Raw genomic sequence first — 19,803 nt, 5'->3', positions numbered from 1 at the left:
CCGAGAGAGAGAGAGAATATAGACAAGCAGCCTTTAAATGTTTTATGGCTGACATTGTAACCACTTTTCTGACACTTACTGTTTTACGGCTACTCGTGATAAATCTCCAATCTTTAATATTTCCTTGTTTAATGCTCTTTTTTATTTAGAGCTCATGAATTTTTAATCAAGAGTTTCAGAGCGCAATTCATAGTTATGTTTTTCCAGGTAGAAACTGAATATATTATTATCATGACATTGCTGGTGACTTTGGAATAAGCACTTAATGAGAGAAAATTTAATAAAGATAACTATACGGTATATACTGAAATAGTTCATCCCAAAATAAAAGTTGTCTTGATTTATTCACCCTCACGTTGTCAGACCTGTATGACTTTCTGTTTTCTATGAGACATAAAAACAGCATCATTAGATCTCAAATCTTTATCAAAATCTGCCTAAATTCGTCTGGTGTAACACAATATTTCCACAGATTAAGGTTGCTAAAATGCATTAAGGAGACGGCCTGTTTTGACACAACAGCTGCAGAGTTTCAAAACCTAGCATGGGCTCCATTAAAACTACTCTAGATGTGCTGTTAAATGTGCTTTGCGTACAGTTAATTGAATGAATGACTTATTAAACTACTAAAACAGACTGACTGTTGGGAGGCACAGGCGCACACAGCCGCCTTCAGAGCGGAATATATATTGATGATGAAGATTGAAGTGGGAAAAACTGGGACAGAGAGGGAGGGAGGGAGGGGAGGAAGAGACAGATGAGGTGATATGGAGAGTAAAAAAGGGTACAAGGCAGACTATTCTGAAAGGTGTCAACAGGGACCGTCTTCCCACCTTCATTTTCACCTCTAACACACTTTCTGTGAGCGATCGATGTCGTGAGACAAACTCCAAACTTAGCTGTCTGCACTTGAGGTGCGTTCACACTGAGAGTGATCTAATCCATGCAGTCACAACCTCACTTTACTGTTGGTTGTTAGTTAAAAATTAAGCACTAAAAACTCAAAACACACCATTTTATTGGGAAATGAAAACATGTAATAACGTGATTAAATGGTGGATTTTAAATTCCATTAGATCAGATTTTCTTTTTGAAAGTAAATGATTTGTTACTTTTTGTGTTTATTCTGCAAGGATGTATTAAATTGGTCAAAAGTGACAGTAAAAACATTTTCATAGGATTCTGCTTTTAAATAATGTTGTTCCCCAAACCTTTCTAATCCTCAAACGTTTATCAGAGAACCCTGAAAAATATCAAGTGTTCTAAAACGAAACAAAAATGTAAATAATAAAATAATAATGTGAAGCAACACAATTGTTTTAAACATTGATATTAATAATACACGTTTCTTGAGCTGCAAATCTGCATATTAGAATGATTTCTGAAGGATCATGTGACACTGGAGACTGGAGCAATGATGCTGAAATTCAGCTTTACAGCACAGGAATTAAATACATTTTAAAATATATCCAAATAGAAACAGTAATTTTGAACTGAAATAAACAAAAACAAACTATATTATATGAATAAATAGACATGCAATCAACAGCTAAGTTGCTTCCGTTATGATCAACAAAGCTAGTTATGTTACAAGTGAGTGTTCAATTACTTCTAGCGCTTTTTTTTTTTTGTGATGCACATACAGTACACATCTCTCACTGAAATATCACTTCCTGTCTTCTAGTTTCAGTTATATGCATGCACAAAATTGCTTAACATGGCAGGCTTATCTGTCCAGCCCTTGCAGATAACACCGGACGCCCCACAGACACTTAACCACACAGATCCTATTTATCTGCACTGAAATTCAATAAAAGAGCAAGGACACATTAGAAGACTGCAGAGAAAGGCCAGTAAATAATCATTGGTGCGGTGCATAATGAATGTGCTGGACACTTCAAATTCATACACTACACACACAAACACACACATAGGATGCTATTACTGACAGAGCAGATCTTCAGTGAAGCAATGCACTGATGGCATTAGTGTGTGTCAGAATGCGTTATCGTTAGCTCTGTTCCAAATCTAATGAGCGCTCTAGTGCCTACACAGACAGCTACCTACTGAAGGTCACAGGTTTTATGCGAATGAGAGGGTCCGTGCATAGTGCGAGTGATGCAAATTTCGTCATCGGAATAGTACACATGTACTGTATGCGCACCAAAAAAATGTTTTTTACATGGTTTTGCACCAATCAGTTGTTCTACAAGGTGGCAGCACTGGCCCGGGCCACTTTAGTTTAAAAGAGCACAAAGACATTGTATAGTCATAACATTTAAAGAAAAATAGAGCAGACACTGAAGAAAGATGAAGCTTTCTAGAGTGCATGTGTCCACCACCTGCGTTCACATACATCTCCAGTGGTCTATACTTTGAAAGGCTACACATATCAGTGTACACTAGCATACGCATTAAAAAAACTAAGGATACTTGGGCCTTAAGGCAGCATTGTAAGAGTGCGCTTCAGAAACTCACCACCTTCCCTAGATCTAACTGTATAGATCTCATACAGGTTACTTTCATGTGTTTAAATGGGGCGTATTTCATATATGTGCAGGCAGCAGTATTTCTTACATGCTCACATGTCTTTGGGTGTATTGGAACATGCAAATCTCAGCACTTCTGCTAAGACCAACATTGTCATGTTGCCATGCTAAACTCTCAGAGAGAAATTTCTTCACAATTGGCTCACTTGATTTAGTTCAGAAACAGATTGATTCAAAAACAAGCCTGTTTTTGTTGATGAAAAACAGAGCGAATTGTGTTTAACATGTTGCCTACTAAATATTAACTTGTTTGTATAAAACTAATATCAGATTTGCATGCCCATGCGAGGATATTCAGGAAAACATTGCTTCTGTGTTATCTTATAAAAATTCAGGGATATTTTTTACTTTAATAACTAGAATTATAGGGGGAATCTAATTGTATTGTAAAAGGCTTCATTGTGCAGTAAATGCTTTCCACCTCTCAAAATGTGTTTTGTTTATTTTTTGCAAAGTACGTGACATACACAATAGTGTCAAAACCACCACTAGCTCTGCACCGCTTTATTACTTCAGACGTATGTGCCTTCTAGAAGCTTGCATTTTCCACATGAACGTTTCTTTATAGTGCATTCCAAAGAGGCACATAATCATTTCACAGACTTTTAAACAAACTGTTCCCTCCTGGTGGATTGACCTTAGCCATCTTCAAACACATCTCTTCCATCTTTATTTGACCCTCTAACTCTAGCACTCTCTATTCTAATTCTATTCTTTAAAAAATTAAAGAAAATAAATAAACTTGTCTCTTTTAGACACATTTATAAATGCTTCACTTTCGTATTTGTAGCGGCTTTTGTTACTATTTCTGAACTGCATATGCCAGACATTAAACCTTTTTCTTTAGAATGTTTTACACTTTAATTTGGTGTAGTTGTTTTTCCATTCACTGTTAAAGCTGAAATAACAGTCACCACCGGTCTGCCGTAATTGTTTGTCAGAAGTAAGTGGCAATTTACTGCTGAAGAGCTGCAAGCTTCTGCCAAACACTTGCAGCAAAACATTTGATTAGTCATAAATTTGCCACAAATTAGCTGCAAGCTCGCCTCAAATAAACAGTTTTTACAAGGGCATTGTTGTGCTCTGATAATCTCATTGATTTGTCCTTTAGTAATTCTATCTTCTGCAAGCTGGTTATGTGTGTCTGCTTGGCTGTTTCCCTGATCTCAGCAGGCTTCCTGTGGCTACATTCCTGCATACATTTACTTGGTCATTATATTGACATTATATCCTTCTTCCAAAATCTACTGAGTTGTTGTTTACTGCCTACATAGACTGTATTCTAAGAGAACATTGAACCTTGTGACTAACTTTAGACACACCGCTGATTACAAAAGTTTGACATTAGCATGTCGCTAAGCTAATAATGTGATATTCTAATAAGCATAAAAAACAAACAACATTTGTAGGGACATTGGATGACCCGAGTTTATATCCTGGCTTTTGGTTTCTCATGGCCTTTCCGATAAGCTGAGGTCCCCAAGTGTGTCCTGGGCCCCTGGTTAAGAACCACTGATCTACACTTTCTCAAACCACTGTCTTGTGTGAATAATTGCAAAAAAAGCACTTATATATACTGGGTATAATGGTCCATATTTAAGTAGGTTTGTCAGTAAAAATTGCAGTAAATATACTTATAAATGAAAACAGATGTTGTTGTGATCACATTTATTTCTCCTTCAGTATTTCTATCTTCTGCAAGCTGTTTGTGTGTGTGTGTGTGTGTGTGTGTGTTTGGCTGTTTTCCTGATCTCGGCAGACTTCCCGGTCGGGCTCCTGGTGGCTGCACTCCTGCATACATTTTCTTATGCACATAATGTCAGGCTGTTATAAATGACACCAGCCTTTATAAACTAACAAATAAAGATTTATAATTTTAGGACTAAATATTTGATCTTCAGAAATCATTCTAAGATGCTGATTTGATGCTCAAAAAACTTTTCTTATTATTATCAGTGTTGAAAACAGTTTAATATTTTATTTTACTGTGGAAACTGTGGGTATACTTTGATAAATAGAAAGTTCAAAAGAACAGCATTTATATGAAATTAAACTGAAATTGAAAACCCTGGCAGTTCAATTTAAGGCATCATTGCTAAAGGTTGGAAAATTGTTAAGTAAAAAGTTGATCAAAGAGGGCAGCTTTCTTTTCTACATTGACATACTTAGAAACAGGAACTTTGTGCACACATATGAAAAAGATCATCTAGCTATTTTATTCATTAAACAGAAAAAGGCGTTCTCAAGTCAACTCTAAATGACATACAACACTGCCATGAAAATTACATGCACACAAATTCAACTAATGTACAAAAAGGGCACAAACAAACACACGCAGGGCTTCTGATGAGGGCCTCAGAAAGCTCCTCTCACCACAAAGCAATCAGGCCACAGAGTAAATACGACCATCTGACTGCATGATGTGTAATTATGAATCAGCAGGCGGCACCACAAACAGCGACATCCATCACTCCCCAGTGTCTGCATCACTCAGCCAGGGGGAGGGAGAGAATCACTCAGCCCAAAATCGAAGGCTTTCAGCCCCGAAGAACAGCACTGCACCTTCCTGTATCCACTTTAACCCCAAATCAAACCGTATTGATCATCAGACTGCAAACACAAGGTTGTCCTGCAAGCAGAAACATGCTTGCAGCAAGGCAAAATTCAAGGATGGTTCATCATTAAATCTATAAAATGCATTTCTGATATCCATCAGAAAATATATACATTTTTATTAGCCTATTTTGAACTTCAAAACTTAGACAGTAGCTCATATTCATTTTTTCTTTATTATTTTCTTTATTTATTTCTGTATTTTTTGGATGAACTGTCTCTTTGACAATGTGACCATGATGGTTCACCAATTATACCAGCACTAACCAGCAACCATCGCACTTCCTCAAAGTCACAACTTTCACTTTTACTTTGGAATGATCCTACAAGTTTAATTAAACTGTCAAAATATGAAGAACGTGTTAGATTAGGAACTGGGAAACTCTAAACCTGGTTAAGGTATTTAACTGAAAAAACAATTTGGCAATATGGGTTTTATTTAACTATGCAAAAATTACAACAAAAAAAACTAAATCTCACAATATTACAATGTAATCAGTTATTCATATTTCATTTCCTGTACATTCCTCAATTCGCGTGTTTCCTTGCATTATCAAAAATATAACGTTAAAACGTGGAGCACATGCAAAAGTTTCAAACTCTCCAAGCACAACTACGCATACGCTTAGAAAATCGTCATCAACATAACATCAATGTGTTTAAATAAAGGGTTTAAATATAAATTTTGCTAGGCCACTACTGTAATTTCTTTCTCTTTCCTGTGCATCCCATTGGGCAAACGTTTAACAACACTCTCTAGAAATGTCTCTCATAATTCCTGCCATCCATCCACAGCTAAGACCACTTAACATAGAGTTGAGATCAGCATGTGCTCCCTGGTGCTGCTCCACTGTGAGACCCCCTGGTCCCAGAGGTGGAGCTGCATGACCAGCCCCAGACAGTAAATAAACTTCCTTTCTCTCTCCTTATCAATAACCCATCATTGTATCCTCCACAGTAAGACTTAACAGCTAGACCAGCACCAACCACCATATAATCCAGCACAGAACTTCAAACTAGGCTTATCTGTACAATACCTTCCTGTATTCACTTTAACCTGAAAGCAAACCATACTGATCATCAGGAAAGAAAATGCAAGAAAGCAAACTTCAACTCAAAGAGAGTTTAAAAATGATCAATATGCCATCAGTTTACATTGGATGTTGAAACTATCAATTTGAACAGATCTTAAACAAACATTTTCTTCATAAAGCATCAATAAACCATAAAAAAACGAATCTTTTGTAGCTGTGTTGACACACAATGCAGAATCAAAAAGCATCCGTGGCCTTATAGATCAATTGTTCACAAGATATCTCTCAGGTCTTTTATAAAAGACAATTTGCCGCCACGGTATAATTTTTGCAAGCTGTGGAGAGATGGTGGAATAATGCAGGCACATTGATTGACGGATTGATTTAGAGAGAGAGGGGGCGGGGCCAGGCTTCTGCTGAGCTGCGGTTTCGCGATCAAGCTACACGCCGGTCCTCTGAACCTCAGTCTGCTTATTAGATTTGCACATTAATGTTTGATGACTTTGCTCATCCGCATCAGCACTAGCCAATCGGCTGCAGCCAAAGGCACTCAAGGTCAGATGGCGACGCATCACTTCCCCCCCGTGGAGGTGGAGGTGGGGGCAGGGGTGAGGGCGAGGTGACACCTTTACAACCCATCAGCCAATTAGAAGCCCAGCAGGGTGCATTGTGGGAGTATGCAGGGCTCATGTGATCGTGATATATGATATACGCACCAACTCTACTGCACCGAGTCTGGAAAGGAGATTATGTGTTCGGGAGGATGGGCGGCAAAACAAATGGCCCTATTTGTCCACTAGATTTAGTCAACACATTTCACGTTGTGTTCTGAAGTGAATGCTCTTCATCTTTATCCTGAGGTGAGAGAAAAGAGAGAGATGGATGAACGTTTGGTGGATATAAAGGAAGACAGAGCAGAAATTGAAAACACTAACAGATATAAAGTCTAACAAAATTGTTTCCCATATTTTAATTGAGCCAAATGTTTTTTTTTGTTTTTTTTGTCAGAGGACAGTTCTTCAAAGCAAAAAGTGTGGGTTCGTTACCCAGAGGCAATGCTATGCAATTAAAATCAGGGTTAAAGAAGCCTGGTGGGGACACTAGTGTTCCAAAAACAACAAATGCTGTTGACCGGCCATGCTGGGCTTTTTTAGCAGAGATTTGACTTGGACGAGATGAAAGGGTTTAAGAGAAGAAGAGACAGAATGAGGTATAAATTTGGAGTGTGCTGCATTGGCATCTGTGTCTTCAGTCTCCTGGCACTGGAAGCATTAAGAGATGGAGATTTCCTTGAAGTCGTCTGTCAGCATTCGCCAAGAATAAAGCCTCCATCTGACATTCAAAGGTAGAATGTAATGCCAAAATGCTCCTGCAGACCGAGTCCTCAAAAACTTTAACACCACCCTGCTGCATGGTGTATTATAAAACTCTCAGACCATCTGTTTCACCTTTCTATATCTATCCCTTCTCCACAGCAGGACTTTCCAGCTCTAAACGGTCCTGTCATCCATCTAAAACTATAAAATCACTTAACAAAAAGCTGAGATCAGCATGTGCTCCCTGATGCAGCTCTACTGTGAGACCCTCTGGTCCCCGAGGCGGAGCTCCCTGTAAACATACTTCCACCCCCTTTTCAAGAAGCTCGACCCACATATTCCCCATTGAGCAAAAGTTTAACAACACTTTCCTAGCCTAGAAACTAGAATTGCCTCCTCCGATACATCAGGACTTTGCCTTTCTCAGAGGTCCAGCTGAGATCAAAAGAAGCTCTCTGATGTAGCTCCACTGCAAGGCCCACTTGTCCCAGAGACAGAGCTCCCAGTAAATGTACCTCCTTCCCTTTTCAAGAAGCTCGACCTATAAATCTCCCATTTGGCAAATGTTTAAGAAACACTCCTAGCCTAGAAACTAACATTGCCTCCTCCACAGCAGGGCTTGACCAGCTCTCAGAGGTCTTGCCATCTATCCAAAATGAAGATCACGTAACAAAAAGCTGATATCAGCATGAGTTCTCTGATGCAGCTCCACAGTGAGGCCCCCCTGTTTCAAGAGGTGGAGCTCCCTGTAAATAAGCCTACTTCCTTCCCCTTTCGAGAAGCTTAACCTACAAATCCCCCATTGGGCAAATGCTTAACAACATTCTCCTATCCTAAAAACTAACATTGCCTCGTCCACAGCAGGGCTTTTCAGCTCCATCTATCCAAAACGAAGATCAAGTAACAAAAAGCTGAGCTCAGCAAGTGTTCCCTGATGCAGCTCCACCGTGAGGCCTCCAGGTTCAAGAGGCGTAGTTCCTTGTAAATATACTGTACATCCTTCCCCTTTCAAAATCTCCATCATGAGACTCCCTTGTCCCAAAGGCAAAGAGTACAATGCAAATATACCTTCTCCCCCTTTCAAGAAGCTCAATCTACATATCCCACAATGGATCCCATTGGACAAATGTTTAAAAACACTCTCCTAGCCTAGAAACGTTGTACCCTCCACAGCAGGGATTTCCAGCTCTCATAGTTCCTGCCATCTATCCGCAGCACAGATCAGCATGAGATCCCTGATGCAGCTCCGTCTTGGGACTCTCTGGTCCCAGAGGCGGAGCTGCACAACCAGCCCCTGTAAATATACTTTCTTTCTCTTTTAAGGGGCTCGAACTACAAATCCTCCAGTGGATCCTATTGGGCACATGATTAACAACACACCCTAGCCTCGTAATGTCACCACCTCTACGCACACACACACACACCAAATTCACACCTCATAAATCCTTCGTCCCCGTTGCCCGGCTGACAGGTAGCATCACCTAGGGAGGGCAGAGGCAGCAGAGCGAAAGAGAAATAACACGGCTGCAGCTGCTTTCCACAGCCTCATCATGCACAATTACAATAACTGGCACCACAAAAAGAACATGAGCTCTGAAATGTCAGCAGGCGTCGTAAATTACAGGACACACACCGGAGAAGCAGTTACTGACGAGTGCCTGCGCTCAGATGAGACAAAACAGAGCGTTAATGGGAGAATGATCTACTGCAATACTTGCTTTTGTTAATGTTGAATATTTGAGGAAGCAGCTGATTAATTTCAATTAATACTGAGAGTTGATTGGCTAATTTAAAGATACATGGTGTAGACCTGCTAAAAAAGATGGATATGTACCGTGTAAAAATTGTGATTTTATGTTCCAGTAAAGTATATGAATATGCCAAAAACATAATACATTTGAGAAACATTATGTAAAATGTACACGTTTACACATAAGATTTTTTTTTTTTTACCTAATAGGCAAATCGTTTATTTTTTTCCTTTTTTAAGCATAAACACTACATTTTATGAAACTTATTTCATAAAGGCACAGAGGTGCGATAACACAATAAAACGTGATGAGCAATAAAAACACTGACAGCCTCCAGAATTGAAAGTGGCAGGCAAAACTACAGTATATACTGTTCTGATAAAAAAACACCAACAACAATATCGCACGTTGGTATTGATGCTAATATAGTTGTCATTATAGTTATCTCTATCATTACCAGTATGCAAAATAATCAACGTGCAAATATTAGAATAACATCATTGTTAGACAGTTAGACATTTAAAGGAATAGTTCATTCAAAAAAGATTGTCTCAATCCTTATGTTGTTCCTAACCTGTTGAACACAAAATATAATTTGAAGAACATTGGTAACTGAACAGTTGCTAGTAGTATAAAAATATATAAAAATGTTAAATTATGTTATGCAAGTCAATGGCTACCAATAACTCTTTGACTGTCAACATTCTTCAAAATATCTTCTTTCAGGAGTCATACAGGTTTGGAACAACAAGGGGGTGAGTAAATGATGACACAATTACCATTTGCTAAAAAGTCTAAATAGACAACACTCAGTAGATAACAGTCAGTACGTCTGAACAGCTTGAGCTAGATCAATGGCAGAGATGTAAAACTGTAGAGCTAAACTCCTAATGAGAATGTTTGAGAAATATCAATACAGTGCAGCCTTACAAGCGCTGTAATTAAAGTCTATTTGTCTTACCACTGGCACCAAACTCAATGCATCTCTCTTACTCCCGTGGCTTTTGACCTTTGAGTTACTGTGTCCTCTCCTGAGAAATCATTTGCTCTTCAATGTGTTCCTGCTCATGACACTCCAGGGACAAAGACACGACTCTGTCAACACATCTGCACTCCCTTAAGAGCCTCCCTTCATCTTTTACAAGGCAAATAATATCAGCTTCTGTGTATCTGTGGTTTTCCCCAAACATAATAGACTAGGATCCTAAGCTTAAGGCTTTTTCCCATACAAATAATACAGCACACCTTGTATTATTTTAGTATCATATCCATAGCACAAACAGTAGTTGAATTATGCACCAACCTTAAACTGAAAAAATCTTCAGGTATGAGTGACAGAAATAGTTACGCTTGCCAAAATGACTGTTAGTGCATGTATTACTAATTTCTAAGTTATGAGGGTTTTTGTAATTGGACAACTGTGTTAATTTGCAAAAAGCAATATTGAACAGAGCTATAAATAAAGTTGATGCAGTGGCAAGGGTGTAATTAAAAGAAAGAGCTCCATCATGTGGTGGAGAGGAAGACCAGTACACTGCACACTGTACAGTATACACTGTATACACAGAATACACATCTCACTGCTGTTAGAAACGAGCATTATGTTACTAGTATGCTGCATAATGAAACAAACAGGATATTTCTTTATGCAGTGATAACTGCTTCAGAAACTACATGGTATAACATTGTCATGTGACTGAATTCAGAACAGCACACTAGCATGCTGCTCTTACTGTTTTTATCAAATCGTTCTCAGGCAGGAATAAAAGTATGCTGTATGTGCTTCTGAATTCAGCAAACATCTGCTTAAGTCTGACAAAGGTTAGTGAGATGCCTAACATCTCTAATAATAATTCAGCATACAGTATAGCTTTTATTTATCATCAAGGAAATAAAAAAGTTTTTTTACATAATTATTAACACTTTGGGCCCTACCATACACCCGGCGCAATGCGACGCAAGGCGCAGCACAAGTGTGTTCGCTAGCTTTGCATTTTTTTTATATATATAATAAATGTATTATTATTATTATTATAAAATTACTTCTTGTTTCCTGTTTTGTCAAACTGCAAGTCAAAGGTCAGGTCAAGCAAGTGCATTTTTAATGTTTTTATGGAGTGAAAAACTTATAAACTTACAACAGTAAACATTCTCTGAATAAAATGCTAAAACTTTTAAATATTTGTTACCTTTTAAAGTAGTTATTTAAATTATATATGCTTTTTACTTTTTTCATATATTGGCTCTACTTGATATATGTTTGCCTTATAAGTAGTTATATTGCTGCATAAAGTTTATTATTTCTAATTGCACAAAAGTGTGTATAATAACATAAACAGGAAGGGGGCAAAAACATGTTTACGGCACTGTATATTTGATATATTATTTTCAAAAGTCAAGTGCATTGGATCATGGGACCATGCACTAATGCCACATTTTGGCAAAATTAATAAGTCGCCTCGGTATTCCATCCATACAAATTGCAATTCATACTAAAAGTAGAAAAGGTAGTCTGCCAGTGTGCCTATGCAAACACACACACACACACACACACACACACACACACGTTCTCTGCAGAGCTGTTGTGGGTAGAGTGAGTAATCTGACAGTCAATAAAGCTTGTCCTAGATATCATATAATTGTCTCTGCTCTGCAATCAGAGCTCATTTTCATCGAGTGCCCCTCACTAGAGTGTTCATCACCTAGTGGTTTACGATTGGAGCCTTTACCTAAAAGGTTCAAGTTTTGATCATGAGGCTGATGAGAAATGGGAATTAAGCAGTGACTAAACTAATCTAAGATCTGTGTTTTCCTGTATTAGCAGTCAGAGGCTGTGTGCGTGGAGAGACCCATGGCTCTAACATTAGTTTAAACGTCTCTCAAATGAATCATCCAACCCCTCACACACAAACACACACACACAGGAGTGAGTCTCGTTCTCTGGATGAGCTGTCTGCCCTGCAGAGAAAGTAAATGGAGAAACGTGTAGGTGGGTAACGAAGACACTGGGGGAAGAGATCTTCGTGAGGCATAAAGGTAATTTCTAATGTCACAATTATTTGCATGTAGTGTGAAATAATTATGTGAACGTGTGTTTGGTAACAGAGCTATATTTAGTCTGTTTATGTGTCAAAGCATGCATTCTGGGTGGAGGTGAAAAACACAGGGAAAAAAAACTTTACAACTGTTTCATCTCTTTACATAAGAATAGAGTTTCGCGGATAAAAATACTAAAGTTGGCAAGCAAAAATAGCAAGCATGAGCCACAGCAAAAAAATGAAATTTTTGTTGTTGTTTTTTTGTAATTTAGATCTGTTTTAAGCTTAAAAAGCCCAAAACAATTACATTTTAAATAGTGTATAATATTGTAAATGCATTTAGATATTTTTAAAGGGTTGAAGCTAAATACAACCAAATTAAACAATAAGAAAAAAGCTCTAGCCTTTAAATGTCTACGAAAAAAAAAAATAATAATAATAATAATAATTCTCTGGTAACCAAATAAGGCCTAAAAATTCAGGTTTTTGACTTGATTGTAAATGAAATTACAACATTTGAACAGAATAGTTCACCCAGAAATGAAAATTTTGCTGAAAATGTACAAGATGTAAATGATTTGGAGAACATATGTGGAGAAATGTAGCATTACATGACTTGCTCACTAGTAAATCCTCTGCAGTGAATGGGTGCCGTCAGAATGAGAGTCCAAACAGCTGATAAAAACATCACAATAATCCATACCACTACCAGTCCATCAGTTAATGTCTTGTGAAGTCGAAAGCTGCATGTTTCTAAAACAACAAATCCACCATTAAGGCATTTTAACTTATATTTTCACTGTTGCTTCTGGCCAAACTTTAGTTCATAATTCATAATAGCACTTCATTCATCTTGGAAGATCTATGGGTTAATGAATTTTTTACTTAGTTTTTTTAGGAAATGTTTAGTTTTGGGTGAACTATAGAAGAGCTAATGACAGAAATAATACTAGTATTACTACAGAGTTAGTGTTTAAAAATGAGTCACTTGAAATTATACATTATAAACTGTTACTGCTATAGTAAATACAAAGAACATGCAAAGGCCAATTTAAAATAGTGTTAGCAATGTTTCTTGTTTTAATGCTATAGCTGTTAATTTTGCATTTGTCATGGGTTGCCAGGGGAAAAGAGCTCGAAGGAGGCAGATATCGAACAAACAGAGTCTTTAACAGATCCACAAGGGAGGCATGGAGAAAACAACCTCTTCATACGACGGAGACAGGACAAACAAACTGAGGAAAGGCAGGGCTATAAATACTAAATCAAAAGACGGACTAATAAGATAATTAATGAACACAGGTGGAAACTAATTAACTAATCAAGCATCAAAGAAAAACTAGGTCAAGGCAGGGAGAACAGAAACACAGACGTTACATTTATCACGTTCTCCAAGAAAATTGTCAAGAATATTCAATAATCAGGAATAAAATAAGAAATCTGAAGAAATTTGCTGAGAAATAACATAACGTGCTATAATTAATGCATTTATTAACACACTATTTGAAAATGTACTACAGTGTCTAAAGTAGGTGATGTCCTCTATAGCAATGACTTTGTCCTGTTTATTTCTGTAACAGTTGGTCAGACACATTCATTATCTTAAAAGGTATTTTGGCTTAAATCTCTTCAGAAGTATATTTGGTCTAGCTCACGTGTACTGCTGTCCTGAGGCCGAGAAAACATTTTAGGTGAGGAAACAAAGTTCACTTCCCTTCACTTCCTCCCTTTTTTTCTCCCAGGTTTCCTTGCATTTTTTATATAGTTTTGACCTCTCTGATATCAGCAAGTTTGTTTGAGAGTTAAAGGGATCATTCACCCAAAAAATAAAATTTTGTTTGTCTGTTTATCTCCAGGGTATCCAAGATGTAGGTGACTTTGTTTCTTCAGTAGAACACAAACAGAGATTTTTAACTCAAACCATTGCAGTCTGTCAGTCTTATAATGAAAGTGGATGGGAATCACAGCTAAAACATACAATAAAAAAAATAAAAATAAAAAAAAAACATACATAAAAATAAATTAAACCCTGTGGCTTGTGACGATACACTGATGTGTAAAGACACAAAACCATCGGTCTGTGCAAGAAACTGAACAGTATTTATATAGTTTTTTTTACCTCTGATGCACTGCAATTCCTGAACTGTATGAGCTCCTCATCAAAACACAGCCAGCGCAAGAGGTGTCTTCCTCTTCTTCTTGCTTTACAGTGGATTCCACACTTATAAGTGCATTACCGCCATCTATCTCTCAAGTGGACCATTGATACTTGAGATTGTAGATAAAGTGTCAATGGTTCATTTGAGAGATAGGTGGTGGTAAAGTCTGCGATCCGCCATAAAGCAAGAAGAAGAAGACGCCTCACAAGCAGTAAAGAACGGTATTAATACTGTTCAGTTTCTTGCACAACCCAATTGTTTTCTGTCTTTACACATCAGTGTATCATCATGAGCCGCAGGGTTTAATTTGGTTTTGTTTGTGTATGTTTTTTTTATTTATTATTGTATGTTTTAGCCATGATTCCTATCAACTTAAATTATATGACTGACAGACTGCAACAGTTTGAGTTAAAAATCTCCATTTGTGTTCTAATGAAGAAACAAAGTTACCTACAACTTGTATGCCCTGGGGGTAAACAGATACAGTACATTTTCTTTTTTTGGTAAACTATCCCTTTAAGTTAATGGCTGTGCAAATATCACCTCATTATAAAAATCTTATTATCTATTTTGTGCATCTAAAAGACGTCCTCATGACAGATTCTATGCTAAAATTGTTTGTGTTGAGGATAAATGTCCAAATAAAAGCCCAAAACAAGAGAGTGAATAAAGAGAGGAGCACAGAGAGCAGGAGACAGCACTAAAAGCACACCTACTCAGCTGCTGAGAGCGGAGCTCTGCAGGTCACCTTCAACTCCCCAGCTGCCATTCCTGCCGCCTCAACCTTCATCAGTATCTCACACCTGGCCTGAACCACTTTGCCAACTGTCTTTCATGTGTAACAACAGTTGGGACACACTATCCACACTAAAGAAGACAAGGGAACTGCTAGACCTGCACAGTCTAAGCTCCCCTGACTTCCAGTTTTCTGTCCCGTATGGACACAAGCCTCATCCAACTCTTAAATGTGAGCAGTGACCACTTTCACCTCACCCCAGCCTCTTTATCTAATTATTTTTGTACATGACATTTTAATATCCTTACTGTAGGCTCAGGCTAGATGTAAGAACAAGAAATTATCCAGAAGCAGATCCCTTGCTATTCACGTAACACCATGAATAAGAAATTAAGAAACTAAGAGACAATAAATAATGTTCGAATATTCAATGTAAATTTTGTACATAAATAAATATATAAATGTTGAAAACAGTTTTGCTGCTTAATATTTTGTGGAAGTCAAAATATATATGTATATATATATATATATATATATATATATATATATACATATATATATATATATATATATATATATATATATATATATATATATATATATATATATGTATATATATATATACTTTTATCAAAAATATAAGTAAAAGTAAAATAAAAGTATATATAAAAAACTTTTGAATATAAGTTTATTGATTTTGATTAACGGTGTTTGTTTATTATTATTCTTTATTTTATTTTACTTATTATTTATTAAATAATCCTTAAAAAATGTATCACAGGACTCAAGAAATAATATTAAGCAGCACAGCTGTAGCCAACAATGATTATAAATCAGCATTTTAGAATGCTTTCTGAAGGATCATTTGACACTGAAGACTGGAGTATGATGCGGAAAATTCTTCTTTGCTTATAAAGTATATTAAAATAGAAAACTGTTATTTTAAATTGCAACAATATTTCACTAAATTATATATATATATTTACAGTTTAATTAGATTAAATTGTTTCAAATCACAGTTAAAACTGGCAATTGATAACTTATAAACGTCAGTGTACAGTTGAACACATGGAAGAAGCCAATAATATTTTGACTTTCAACATATTATGTAAAGCAAAAAAAAAGGTGGCATAATCCTCAAACCATGTGGCTCTGTAAACCGCAGGAATGACGCGCTCAGCATGTGTGACTCTGCAGGACGACAGAGAAAGATGACGGAGTTAGAGGGTCTGTAAGTGTGTGTGGTGTTTGCATTAATCCATGACTCACCCCGGCAGAGTTCATCTGGTGTAGTGTGCAGGAGAGTGACACACACAAGAGATTATAGCAGTTAAACCACTGGGTTGCTCTCCTTTTAAAGATTACAATTCAACACATCCCTCCTGTCGCCGCCTCATTGAAAATGTCTGTCATCCTTCTCACATTAAGCTTTTCCTCGTTATTTCTCAAGTACAATAATGATCAGAATTAATTTTACTGACTATAATAATAACTATAAGAAGAAGAAAAAAAGGTTTTGTTTTCAGGCATAATCTTTCCTTTCCTTGTGGATTTCTCTCTTTAGAAAGAGGAATTGTGAGCAAAGAAAAGGTTAGCAGTGTGAATCGGATCCCTCCCTCTGAGCTCTTAACACTTCCCCGTGGTCTTCCTCAGATCTTTATTCATTTCCTCACTCCTGTGCTCCTTTCTCAAGCTGTGGAAGCTAACAGTAGTTTAATATAAATTAACTACCGTTCATCTAAAAATAAATCTTTTATGAAAATTTACTCATCCTCAGGTTATCCAAGATGTAGAGGAGTTTGTTTCTTCTTGGGAACAGATTTGGAGAAATGTATCATTACATGTGTCACGATTGGGTGCGGGGATGAACTCAGGCGCAGACAGAATGCACTACACACAAGGTTTATTAGTGACAAAAGGGAAAAAAAAAAACCCAAGAGGGGGAAAACAAAGACTAGGGAATAGACAAATAACTTAACAAGATTTAGACTAGAAACAAACAATAAACAAAAGACTCTTCACTCAGGAACTCACACTACAGAAAAACAATCCACACGGCTCACAACTTTTTTTTTTTTTTTTTTAAAGTGTAACAATGAACCGCCCTAGACAGCAAACACAAGGGGATTGAAATAGGGAGACTAATGATAATGTAACAGGTGACACAGGTAAAGCAATAATAACAGAACAAGGATAACAAGGGGGGCGGGGCAAGGAAACGAGACAACACAAGCACATGACCCAAAGACAAGGCCATGTGCTTGCACACAAAACATGGGCCTGTCATGATCCTGCCTCAAGACTAGAGAAAAATCAAGGACACGAGGGCAGAATCATGACAACATGACTTGTTCACCAGAGGATGCTCTGCAGTGAATGGGTGCCGTCAGAATGAGAGTCCAAACTACTGATAAAAACATCACAATAATCCACAATTAATTCACACCACTCAAACATATCCAAAAAATATATATTTTGTCCTTATTTATTTATTTTTTTGCTTATAAACGGTGTTTGATCTGTGCATGTTAGACAAGATGGCTTTCTCACTGGAGAAAGCAATATTATGGATTATAAACTAATATTAGAAGTAAAAAATTATTTAATAATGTATTTGTTTCTTACAAACATGCAGCTTTTTACTTCTCAAGCCTTGAATTGATGAACTGGGGTATTGTGGATTATTTGCTATATTTTTATCATCTGTTTGGACTCTCATCCTGACGGTACCCATTTACTGCAGAAGATCCATTGGTGATTAAGTCATGTAATGCTACATTTCTCCAGATCTGTTCTGATTAAGAAACAAACTCATCTACATGTTGGATCTCCTGAGGGTGAATACATTTTCAGAAACAGATACATCAAAATCTTTAACCTGATGGATCCGATAGCCAATAAAAAGAATTTGTAAAGTGATAGTTATAGCATCACTGGCATCATACAGCCATCCGTGTGTTCAGTCCTGAGCTGAGCCTCGGGGAGCGGATGTTCCCTTTATCAGAGAGTCAACAATTTTACAAATTAGATTCATCATCTTTGTTTTTCTTCCTTATATCCATAACTTCTGTTTTTTCTGTTGATAGGAACAGAGAGAGACCACGAGAGGAACAGTGGGATACGGATGGCCTGCATGGGGAGGAAGAGCAAGGATTGTACATAAACATACTGTAATATAGAGGCGGACATTAGTCAAGCATTTTTACTCTGCTTTAAAACTTCTTTTAGTGTTTTTCTTTAGAAAAATTACTTCACAGCTCAGAAAATTCTGAAACAGAACATTTAAAAAAACCTAAATAATTTTTTTTTCTTTTTTTTTTTTTACTTTAGTTGAATGTCCACCTGAAACATTTCAGAAGTAAAACGATTTTAAAAACCAGACAACTGAAACATGTCCATGTGTAGGTGTGTATGTGTAGCTTTAAATAGCCATGTGCACTGTCACCTCTAAAGTACTTTCCATTACATTCTGTCGTCTCCTGTGAATCAGACCTGCACATTTAACACAGAAATATATGCCGGGTTATTATGTCAAAGCTAGATGTTGTTGTGCTAGCAGCACTCTACGTGTCACTCTAACCCTCTTGTTACCGTAATTATCCCTTTTATCCCTTTTTTCTGCATCACATACCTGTAAGTGGAACTATACTTAGACATTTCATTTGAGAGTACATCTAGCATAGAAGATTCTGCTTTAAATTACACTTACTGCCTTGTGTATGTCTTCAAAACAAAGCTTCCAAAAAGACTAGAACAAAGCTTCCACATACAGGTGCTGGTCATATAATTAGAATATCATCCAAAAGTTGATTTATTTCACTAATTCCATTCAAAACGTAAAACGTGTTTATTATATTAATTCATTACACACAGACTGATATATTTCAAATGTTTATTTCTTTTAATTTTGATGATTATAACTGAAAACTAAGGAACATCCCAAATTCAGTATCTCAGAAAATTATAATATTACTTAAGACCAATAAAAAGAAAGTATTTTTAGAAATCTTGGCCAACTAAAAAGTATTAAAATGAAAAGTATGAGCATGTACAGCACTCAATACTTAGTTGGGGCTCCTTTTGTCTGAATTACTGCAGCAATGTGGCGTGGCATGGAGTGGATCAGTCTGTGGCACTGCTCAGGTGTTATGAGAGACCAGGTTACTCTGATAGTGGCCTTCAGCTCTTCTGCATTCTTGTGTCTGGCATATCGCATCTTCTTCTTCACAATAGATTTTCTATGGGGTTAAGGTCATTTAAGTTTGCTGGTCAATTAAGAACAAGGATACCATGGTCCTTTAAACCAGGTACTGGTAGTTTTGGCACTGTGTGCAGGGGCCAAGTCCTGTTGGAAAATGAAATCTGCATCTCCATAAAGCTGGTCAGTAGCAGGAAGCATGAAGTGCTCTAAAACTTCCTTGTATATGGCTGAGTTGACCTTGGACCTCAGAAAACACAGTGGACCAACACCAGCAGATGACATGGCACCCCAAACCATCACTGACTGTGGAAACTTTACACTGGACCTCAAGCAACGAGGATTGTATGCCTCTCCTCTCTTCCTCCAGACACTGGGATCCTGATTTCCAAAGGAAATGCTAAATTGA

This window comes from Carassius auratus, chromosome 10 (assembly GCF_003368295.1).
Source record: "Carassius auratus strain Wakin chromosome 10, ASM336829v1, whole genome shotgun sequence".
NCBI lineage: Eukaryota > Metazoa > Chordata > Actinopteri > Cypriniformes > Cyprinidae > Carassius > Carassius auratus.
The sequence above is the reverse complement of the archived record's forward strand: the minus strand, read 5'-3'. Positions refer to the sequence as shown.